Source organism: Mus caroli, chromosome 14, assembly GCF_900094665.2.
Source record: "Mus caroli chromosome 14, CAROLI_EIJ_v1.1, whole genome shotgun sequence".
NCBI classification, from domain to species: Eukaryota; Metazoa; Chordata; class Mammalia; order Rodentia; family Muridae; genus Mus; species Mus caroli.
The window spans coordinates 8378399-8389577 of NC_034583.1; the positions used below are offsets into that span (position 1 = coordinate 8378399).

The 11179-nt window shown below is 41.2% G+C and overlaps 1 protein-coding gene across 4 annotated transcripts in view; it reads right to left on the reverse strand.

Annotated features, from left to right (window-relative positions):
* The window catches only part of Lrrc3b (leucine rich repeat containing 3B), an 80649-nt gene that overhangs the window by 20294 nt on the left and 49176 nt on the right, over positions 1 to 11179 (reverse strand). Inside the window, exon 1 of one of the 4 annotated variants that reach the window (XM_029469036.1) lies at positions 5459 to 6093. The exons of the other annotated variants lie outside the window; for them this stretch is intronic. The gene's annotated coding sequence lies outside the window, so the exon portion shown is untranslated. Of the gene's footprint in view, positions 1 to 5458; positions 6094 to 11179 lie in introns of those variants that run through there. 4 annotated transcript variants of the gene reach the window in all.

Here is an 11179-nt window from a genome sequence, read left to right on the forward strand (position 1 = left end):
CCATGTGCATTCCCTAAGACCCTATGTACAGTTGCAAAGACCATGAAAGGGCTTAGGCCTGACTGATAGGTCTGGACCATCATAGTGCAGTTACAGGATGCAAGGTTTTTCAGTATCTGGAAAGCCCTCATCACAGAGTAGTCAACATATTGGAAGCCATGCTGTTGAAACGCCATCTTGAAGTGTGTCATGTCCACAGCACACTCACTTCCCTTCACTTGACTTTTGAAGTTAGGAGGCAGGGCACACAGGGACACACACAAATCAACATAAAACAAAACAAAACAAACTAAGCAAATCCTACATACTTTCCTAGCTTTGCTTTTCTGATATGACTTCACTGTCTCCCCTTCCGAAATAGTATCCTGGAAGTCATAACATGTCCTAATAATGTCTAGAAAACAAAAGTTCTCAAAGTCTGATGAAGTAGTACCTGCAGATTCATGAGTTCTAGGACAGCTTGAGCTGCATAATGAGTACTATCTTAGAACAAAAAGAAAAAGACAAAAAAAAAATCTTCAAGCTATGCTTCCAGGGCTACAGACCTAAATAAATGAAGTTGGGATTGCTTCTGCCTGTCAGTCATTTATGCCACACTTTCTTGAGTAGACAGATATGAGTGCCAATATCTCAGTTCTTGCATTATTTTGTGTAAATACACTGGAAAACTGAAATAGGAAACACAAAGCTAACAAAGGTAGATGGAAGCCAGTGCTCTGACACTGAAGTGCTGCAGTATATGATGGTCAATGAATGGCAAGGAAGGAACCCTACTCTGGGGTATAGCATTGTCAAGTGAGGCTCTGAAGAAAATGACACTTATGTTGGCTGTGTTGTGTCATGGTGAAGGACTGCATCTTCAAATATTTGTTCCTGTTTGTCCAGGTGGCAACTGTCTTTCCAATGGCATTTGGCTAAAAAAACAGTGCTTTAGCCCATAGCAGGACTTCCCGGATTGAAATAAATAGCTCTTCCCATGAAGAAAAAGGGAAAGGGAAATGTGATTTTCCAAGTAACCAAGAGAAGTGATAGGAAGTACCAGAGACGACCTTTTCACAGCAGACACTATGATGTGCATGGGATGGGAGGAGGACTTCAGTGAACCTGAACATTTTCTAGGACAGAGTAGTTGCAATGCAGTACTGGCTATATGCAAAGGGGCTTCTATCCTAGACAAGGTGTCAGAAAGCACAATGAACACAAAATAATCAAGTTGGGCAAGGCAAAGGACTGGGATAAAGCAGTGTGAGATTTTTTTTTTTTTTTGGCTATAGTGTAGAATGGATCTAGTTAACCACTAATCTGGCAAATACACTACATATACTGATTTATTAAACAAATCACTTTATTTAAACATTCAAAAACCTTCATTTGTTTCATAAACACTTTTATTTACACCAAGGCCATCAACCATCTGGTGCTTCTCCTACCAGGCATAGGCACTAAAGCTACCACAGCATTAAGAAGAACAATTGTAACTATTGTGGTCAATGCTAACGGAGTGTTATTCACAAAGGACTTTGTGTTCTTTGCTGACACATCTACCTATTGTACTTTCAGGTCACCACAAAAGTCCAAACCATTAGCCTCAGTCCTTTTAATATCTGAGGAAATCAAGGCTCAGAAAGCCTTCTGATATCAGTTGTAAAGCCTGGTATGCACTGTTGCCTCTTGCAAAGGAGACACAATAGATTTGCCGCAGGAAGCTGGGAGGAAAAGGGGTTTCATATGTTACTGTTACGATGCCATTAAAAGAAATGTAATTTAGTCTTAGTTTTCCAATCAATTGTTCTGTTACAACTACATAGTTGATACATTTTCCTTATAAAATCTATACTTATATTAGTTTGTTAATGAAATATAGTGTGTTCCCACAGAATTGGCATCATGGTTAGTTAAAAAGACTTTCATAAAAAAATGAAAGATAAATTAAAAACAATCAAGCACACATCAATGGGAAACGAATGGGCTCACCTCCCTCCCTTCTTGCCTTTCTCATTCTCCCAGGAACTGTTTTCCTGGTTAGGGTTTCTGTTGCTATGATAAAAAACAAAAACAAAAACACAACCATGACCATAAGAAAGTTGTGGAGCAAAGGGTTTATTTGTCTTAATCTTCCATATTTTAGTCCACCATTGCAGTAAGTTAATATAGGAAATCAAACAGGGAAGAAAACTGGAGGCAGGAGCTGATACACAAGTCATGGAGGCATGCCTGCTCCCTATATCTTGTTCAGCCTGTTTTCCTTTAAAATTCAGGACACTATGGACTGGGTCCTCCTTCATCAATTACTAAGGGAATGCCCTACAGCTGGATCTTATTGATGCATTATCTCAACTGAAGGTCCCTCCTTTCAGATGAGCCAGAGTGTCAAGTTGTTGTAAAACTAGCCAGCACAGCCATCTTTTTTAGCATATAAGCAACCAAATAAATACTAGAGAAAATAAACATGTTTCTTCTTCTCTGTCCAATATCAACTTTAGTCTTTAACTTCAAATCCAGAGGCTAACAACAAAATAGAAAAGAAAGCCACACCCACACAAGGGTGGTTCTTTAAAATACTCATAAATCTCTGTTTGAGGACATGTCAAAACAGTTTCCCACTGTGAGGCAGGCAATACCATGCTTTATCATATTTTTAAAACCATTAACAATCCACAGGGAAGAGCCAGTTATAGTTTTTTCCTAGGAATTTGACAATACAACCAGCTTCTCTACATTACTCATGGCTTCTGCAGTGTGTAAGAAGGGGCCAGAAGTGCATTAGTTGTACGTTCCAGAGGGAAGCTGCACGTGTGGCATGTGCAACAGAGAGGCTCACCAGATCACAGAAGAAACTTACAACCACCTTTCATGGTGGCAAAAAAGCAAGTGAGCTGTGAAGTCATATTTTAAGTGTCCATCAAGGAGTTCCCAATTCCTGACTTGACATAGACTTGGAAACAAAGTAGAATTCTCTTCCAGTGGAAGTGTGAAGCTAAGGTAAAGGTTCCTTCCTGGCTCCATAGACACACGAGGATCAAATGCAGAACTTATCAGGACTCCCAAGCACACAGTGAGACTTGAATTCTATACTTAATATTTTCTTTCTCGATGAATTTTCAAGGAGGAAATTAATGCCAGGGGCTTTGAGAAAATAAGCAAAAGTTATTACCTTTGGGTTCACAGACATAGTAAAATGCTGACTGGGGCAAGAACCAGGAGATTCATATCTTTGTGAAATTTTCTGAGGATTAATTTCAGTTAATAGTAGAGGTTTGTATTTCCCTCTCTTGGTTTTAAAAAACCAATAAGATAGGCTTAATTATCAATCATACTTGATACTTCTTTCTATAAAAACAAAATTGACCTTGTGGGCCTGCAACTGCTGGTTAGCACCAGTGCAATTTCCAGCAAGTTATTTTCTCTCTGTTGCTCAGCCATTTTACATGCAATAGTTGTCCCTTCCTTGAGGTTCACAATCATCATAGTTTCTGTTTGCCATAGGTCTAGCACTCAGGACAGTGGACCAGGTGGACCAGAAAAGGCCTCTATACTATCTGGAAATTTCAAACTTCTCTTGCAAAGGAGACCATCCTCACAGAGAACAGAACAGCCAGGATTGATAGATCCACAGAGCAGCTCTTTTTTTTTCTGAAGACAGTTAGACAGAATGGCATGAAGCTGCCCACTGTATGTTGTAACTCACAGTGGAAATATAAAGAACTGCCTTGCATGCTGGATTGTGTCAGGAGCATGCTAACCTGCTATGTGGGTCCTGAATCCTTAGGGCTGGGCCATGCTTCTCCTTTCAGGTGCCTGGCTTGGGAGATAGTCTGGTGGACAGTCTTGCTGCTTTTTTTTCTTAAATAAGTGATTTTAGATGATGGCCCCCCAAAATGATGTTGTCCAATTCAGTAGAAGGTTGGGTAGAGACAAGACTATGTGAATGGAGACCTAGAGAACAGGAGGATACGCCATGTGACTAATGTAGAACTGAGGCACCTGAAATACTGACAGGGCATATCACTGTCACTTAGCCACAGGCATATATCTCTGCACTGTAGAGAAAGTCTCCATGAGATAGAATGTTCACCTGAGCAAGCATCAGTGGCTCCATTCATTCAGCCAACTGTATTCATTGATATTTGAAGCTCACTATATGCAAGATGCTAAGAAGCATGGGTGCAGAATAAACAAAACAGAGGCCAATCTCCACAGCAGTGACTACACATTACACAAGGGAGCCACTGCCTATTATTTGGCAACTAATTCCTAAATACTAGTGACAACAAGGGGTCATGGGCAGAAGGAGTGATCCCAGCACTCACTCCCAAACAGTCTCTGCCAGATGCTGTGATTCTAGGCAGATGACCTAATGGCTCTAATATTTTGCAAATTATCTATAAAATGACAGCAAGACTGCATGGTCTTTCATGTCTTTTTCAGCCTGCTTCTCTTAATAAATAAAATACTAAGAAGGCACTTTCTTGTTCTGACAAAGACATTGATAAGGTTATAGAAAGCAGTTGCTTACCACCACTTAACACTGGGATTTCTCTCTCTCTCAGGAGCTTTGAATTGCTTAAGAAGTTCCCAGATCATGTGAACTAACAAGGAGTCCATTCATAAACAGATCATCAAAGACAGTGGCCCTCCTGAGAAGAAAGTTTACTAGTGTCTAGTCACTGATGTGCAGATTGGCCTCTGTGGTATTTATTCTGCATCCATCTTTCTTAGGATCTAGCACATAGTGGGCTCCAAATATCAATGAATGAAGTTGGCTGGATGACTGGAGCCGCTGATGTTTTCTCAGGTGAACATTCTATCTCATTTCTTTACACTGTGGTTACGTGACAGTGCCATGCCCTGTCACAGTCTCAGTCTTAGTTTAGTCACATGGTGTGTCTTCCTGTCCCCTAGGTGTCCTTCATATGATCTTATCTGGGTGGGTTGATATTAAACTCCATTAAGTCATTATGTGAAAAGCAAGCTCCTATGTTCTTTAGCTCTTTTGGGAGCACATGCCCGTGTGTGTACACCTGTGCACACACCTGCCATGGCACACATATGAAGGTCAGAGGATAGTTTTGAGGAGCCATTTTTTCCTTTATGTGTGTCCTTGGGCTTAGACTCAAATCATTAAGCTGATGACAAGTATCTAGCTACTTTGACAGCATTTTTTAGCACTATAGTTAAAGATAGTCATGTGGAAGTTGTAATTGGGTGGTTATACATGGAAGAAGTGTATAGGACAGACCTTATTACTTTCTAAGATGTGAAAGAAAGCCTGGGACAAGATTTATTTTTTAAAATAAGTTCAGTCAAAATATGCAAATCCGAGGTTTGCCAACTCCCTAGAAGCTGACTGATATTTTACAGCTCCCTCCACTGTTCCTTTAACAATTTATTTTCATTAAACTTAACAAGGAATGAGAAGTAACCCTGAGTGAGTTTACTCTAGGGTAGACTGACTCACCCTGAAATTCATCAGGCACTTTCTTTATTGTCCTTTCATTGATGAGGCCATAAGGTGCAGCAGAGACCTAGGAGGAGGAGAAGCAGGAAGCTGGGACTTATTCCTCCCCAAGGATTGCTTACTAACTCCTGTCTTCCCTAACCTGCTAAGCAGCAGTGCCGGCACCTGGCACCTTAGAGAGTCTTAGAAATGCACACTCACAGGCTCCCACGCCAAGATTTCTGGAGTCACTCAGGCTAGGCCTCTTTTGTTGGCAGAAGGGGGAAAGGTGGTGAGTGAACAGCAGGCACCATGGTTCTGGGATCTCAACTCACACCCTCCCTTTCTCAGCCACCCAATCTCTCCTTCTGAAAATGTTTTCTTATGTCTCATTCTTGCCAGGCATTGTTCTCAATAGAGGGAGTAGTCTGGCAGACCATGTATCTCTCCTCAGGAAGCTCTGTACACATATGCCTTGATGTGAGAGAGTAGCAGGCACTTCATATAGGAATTATAGCAGTGTTGAATACACAGAGGTAAAGAGTTGACGGTATGAAGGTTTGTGAAGGATGGATGGAACAATGCTTGGGCAAAGGCCACAGAGGGCCCCAATGCTGTAAGTCACCTCTACTTTTAGGAAAGCACAAGAAGTTTGTGGTCAGCCACAGTGAAGGATAACAGCAAAGAGAGCTGTGGACAGTCTTCTTTAAGGGACCTATGGGAGTTGCTAAGCAACACACTTCCTTTCCTTTGCTTAGAGAGAAGCCTGTTCTGGATCTCAGGCAATGCCAAGAGTTCCCCATCACTGGCTTCCCTACAGAAACAGTGGTTTTGAGAGAGTTCCCCTGCCCAAGGACTCTGCACCACCCAGCTCCAATGTCTGGAAGACTGGGTAAGTAAAGGGAAGATACCAGCAGTCTAAACTATGGGTGCCCAAAGCAAACTAGCCTCTGCTGTGACTGGTGAACCATTTTATCACTGCCATGCTTGGTGCAGGATAGCAGTCTGGGCAGGAAGAAAGTCCACTCACTCAGTATTGATGATCTGACTTCTCCAGATGGATTTTCACTTTCTCCTCAATACTTCATTTTTCTGCTGGGAAGAAACCCTAACTCTCCTTTCCAGAAAGCCTTTATTTCCTCTTTGATCTCATAGGCTTTTGTTCTTACCTCCAACAGAATATGAATTGGGAACTGCACAACCTTCAAAGGCTAATTGCTGTCTGGTTGTGTGCTCCTGTAACTTCATGGCCCGTGGTGGGGTGTTTCCTATCCTTCTCCCGAAGCGGCTTCTCCTGCGGCTCTGGGCAGCACCTATTCTCTAGTGTTGAATGGAGATGGTCTTCACTTTTAAGAATCTTTGCTTGCCCACCAGCTCTATCAGTAGTTCAGTTTCTGCCATGAATGAGAAGATGGCTCATGAAGCAGTGCTCTGGAATTTGGGCATTATCTCTTGTCTCATCTCTGTAGCATTGGAACAGGGCTGCTCCTGGCATCCCCTGACCACTGGCACACCACTAGTCTGCTGTAACTCACACAGCTGCTCTTTCTCACAGTCACCCTCTAGACTGGGGTAGGACAGAGGTGAGAGGGCCTGCACCCTAACAGCCATATCAATTCCATGACAGGCAAATGCTTGCACAGAACAGTAGCCACTGGCTGGGCTCCCGTCGAGGTCAATAGTTCTGTCTGTATATCTCACAGCCCTAGGGGTGAAATATTTTCCATATCACTTATTTCCGGCCAGAGGCAAGCACGACCTCCATATGCTCTTGTGTATTGTTGTGTAGTGATCCTGTTTTCAAGTACTTGATACACGTTATTTTTTCTGACAGCTCAGCAGTCCCACAAGGAAAGCAGCATGGCTGTCATTTCCATGGGGAACTGAAGAGCACTGATGAGTTATCTCCGTGATTCTCCTCAAGGCACCAGATCAGAAAAGCTTTCTCTCTGACCCTGAGGTGAGTGTATGACCCTTGGTCTAGTGACATTTCTCTTTAACAGTGAAATCTCACCAGACTTCTGCATTTCCTGTGTTATATTGTGGCTGTGAAGTCTAACCATTTCTGGAGTTCACTGCTAGCCAGTGAGTATAATCAGTGGACCTTTGGACTCTCATTTTCCAAAGCATACTGCTGTGCATTTTTTGTCCTGAGCACTAACCATTTAAAAATAAATAAATAAACCAAGAACAGAGGGGAAGTCACATTATACATTGCCAAAGGCCACTATTACTTCATAAAATCAGAGACATGTTTGATCATAAAGAATAGAACGCCATTTAAAATAATAGCTGGCTTTCCATGAAGAAGCATCAAAGTATCTTATATCATCATCTTACATCAGAGAAACAAAAAAGCTAGAGTGATACTCCCTTATTATGATTTTGTACATAATTAACTTATAAAAGTCTGAATCTAAGTATTTGTATATACATATGTTCAATTGCATATGTGTTCAACAATGTAAGAAAAGCGGTTATACCAGTTAATCTCACTTTTTATCAATAACATTGTCAAACTCCCAGTTTCACACCATTTAGCAAAAATGGAAATAACACTTGCTGGGGCTTCTTCACACAGCTTGGAATATTCTGAGCAAACTGAAGAAGTTGAGAATTAATTGTTTCCATGCTACCAGCAATCTCCCACCCTCTTTCTGGAGCTCCAGAGAGACCGTGGGTAGCTGGCAGACTGTGTGTCTGGGTGAAGGGAAGGACTGTCCTAGGCAGGGAATTGTGGCACTGAAAGTCACTGCTAGGACCAGGGCTGATGTCACAAGCCTGACCCAGCCCACAAGCTGAAGGCATCTCTTAAAAGAATTCCAGATATTGACATGCAGACCCAGTTTTAAAACCACAGACATAGGCTGGAGGTGTGGTTTATGTTAGAGCAGCTGCTTAAGATTCAATCCCGGAAAAAATATGTATATATATATACACACACACACATAGACACACAAACACACATCCTATAAAGCAGGAGAAATTGTTCAGTGGATAAGAACGCTTGCAGCTCAAGGCTGACAACCAGAGTTTGACCCCTATAACCCATGTAAAGGTGAACTGTTATCCTGTGACCTCCACACTTGGGCTGTAGCACATGCATGTATATACACACAAATAAATAAGTGCAATTTAGAAAATAAAGTAAAAAATTTGCTAAGGTAAGAACTATAGACTATGTACTGCCAAGTCTCAATGTTTTGATTTTATTGCTTTAGAAGAAAGACTGTCAGTCCTCAGCTCTGAGTTCTTAGTACAGACATCGAGACTTATGGAGTTAAAATAAGGTCAGAATAACCAAGGGGGAACCACTACTGTGCTTCACAGATAAAGGTCTAAACTAGCTACTGTCTGGAGATGTATTGTCCTTTCTAATTGTGTGCTTAGGGGAAATGTTGATGGCTGAGTCCTAGGACCCAACATAGGGAGAACACCATAAAATGCATCTCTCTGATTTTCAACGTATTTAAGCACCTTCCATTTGAGAGACATCCAAGAAGAGGGAAGTTGGACAGAAGAGTGTCAGGGAAACTGCTGATCGAGAAGGGAGACCCTGGGGGAACAGCTTATGAATTAGGGAAGACAAGGAAGGAACAAGAATAAGCCCATTCTTGAGAAATCTTGAGAAGCTCTAAGAGGGTTGAGGAACTTGTGGGATATTTTAGGCTGTGATTTCTTGTAGGTATTTCTAAATTCATACAACCGTCTATATTATTCATGATAGATAGAAGGTGTGTCTTGTGTTCTAGGTCCAGCGATTGCATCTTGATACTTCTCAGAGAGCTGTTTGAGTTGTTGGCCACAGAAACACCCAAACTAGCCAGGCTGTTGGCAAGGTTACTGGCTGCCCTATATAAAATGATGATAAGGCTGTCTTGCTGAGAACAACACCTATGTGACTCACTGGGCACAAAGAGCCTTCACTTCTACTGATGAGTGTTCCTGGTACTGGAAGGTTTTGTGTATACTACCAGAAGACAAAGGTAAACACCAACCCAAATACCAACTCTACAATTTAAGATGGTGACCTGCCTGCAAGGTATATTGGTGTAATAGTGGCACAGAAGCTGTGAGATTAACCAAGAACTATTGAAATGGAATTAAAGCCTAGTCAATGAGATGGGACTCATGCCTGACCCTGACCTGGTAGCCAAGAACCTAAGCCTAGATGAACAGGAGACCTAAGCGGGGGTGGGGGGGTGGGGAGGTTAGATAATACTTTTCTAAAGGAATATAGCAGTAAAATGACTCCCAGTAACCCTGTGCTGGGCAATGTGCAGAAATTGAAAGACACTGGAATTCTCAGTCCTATATAGGATTCCATAAAATCTCCCCTTTAAGGCTCAGGGAACTCTGCAGAAGAGGAAGCAGAAAGACTGTAAGACCCAGCAGCGATGGAATATGCCCCTTAGCAGTGTTTCAAGACACAGGAAGTTTGATGTTGTGTCAACATGCACAGGGCCTGCACAGGTCTAATCCAGTCAGGGTCTCAGTTCTGAGAAGGGAAGTCAACACCTTCACCATCTCTAATCCCCTTCAATTAATAATCACCCATGAAGGAAAAATTAGTATTTCCAATTGAGGTTCTCGAGGTATACAAACAGTTTAAATGTAGGTCACATAACCAGTAGTAGAAGGCCAACAAAAATTAACTTATGGTACTTTTGAAGGGCTTTTGTTTTTTGTCTCCATGTTTTGTCTGGGCAAGTCTTTTTTTTTTTTTTTTTTTTCTTATAGGCCTTTTTATATATTATGCTTGTGTATTTTGTTTGTATGGGTTTTTGGTGTGTGCAATGTGTGTCTCAACATCTATATGTATTTTTAATTCCCTTTTGGCTCTTTTTCCCCCTGTTTTATTTGAGTTTTATTTAACTTTATATTTATTGTTATTATTATTATTACTATTATTAATTATAGATGCCTACTTGTATTCTAATGAGAGAGAAAAAGAACGGGTGTGGATTTGAGTAGATAGGGAACCAGGAAGGATATGAGATGATTTGGAAGAAGAGCAACTGTAATCAGAATGTATTGTATGGAAAAACTCCATTTTCAACTAAGAAAAAGAATACAATTTTTTAGGAAAAAAGTACTAAGACAGTCTGAAAACTTTGAAATTGTTTAAATGTGACCTTTGTGCAAACCATGATTACTTGCCTAGACAGCAGAGCTCTATTTGCATTATGTGAATGTAATCCCTGAGAGTAATCTCACAGAGCAATGCTGACATTTGCCAAAGTCAGGTTTTCAGTCCCAGTTGCTGTGAGCATGGACTAACAAGGGGGGAGGATGGACTTTTAAATAGTAAGAAAGCCTAGCTCACCACCTGGCATCCTCAGGCGATCACATACAGCTGCTCTGGCAGAATGCTGAAAGGTCTGTTGTGCCCCAAAATTTCCCCTGTGCCCCAAAGGGTGTGCTATAGAGTTGTGTGTGAAGAGTTAGTGACATTTTACTAGAAAACAATCAAATACATTACTTTTCCAAATCTTAAGCAATTACTTGGACAGTTACTCTGGTTTTAGCAATAGATTTGGAGCCATGACTAAAATTGCCTACAATAAATTTGATATTTTTGGGTTTTTTTGTTTGTTTGTTTTTGTGTGTGTGTGTGTGTGTGTTTTTTTTTTTTTTTTTTTTTTTTGTAACAAAAATGATACTGCCAGGGTACCAGCAGGGAACAAGGTTTTGAATACAATCTGCTAGAAAGTAGCTGATAGAGAAATGCTCATTTTCAAG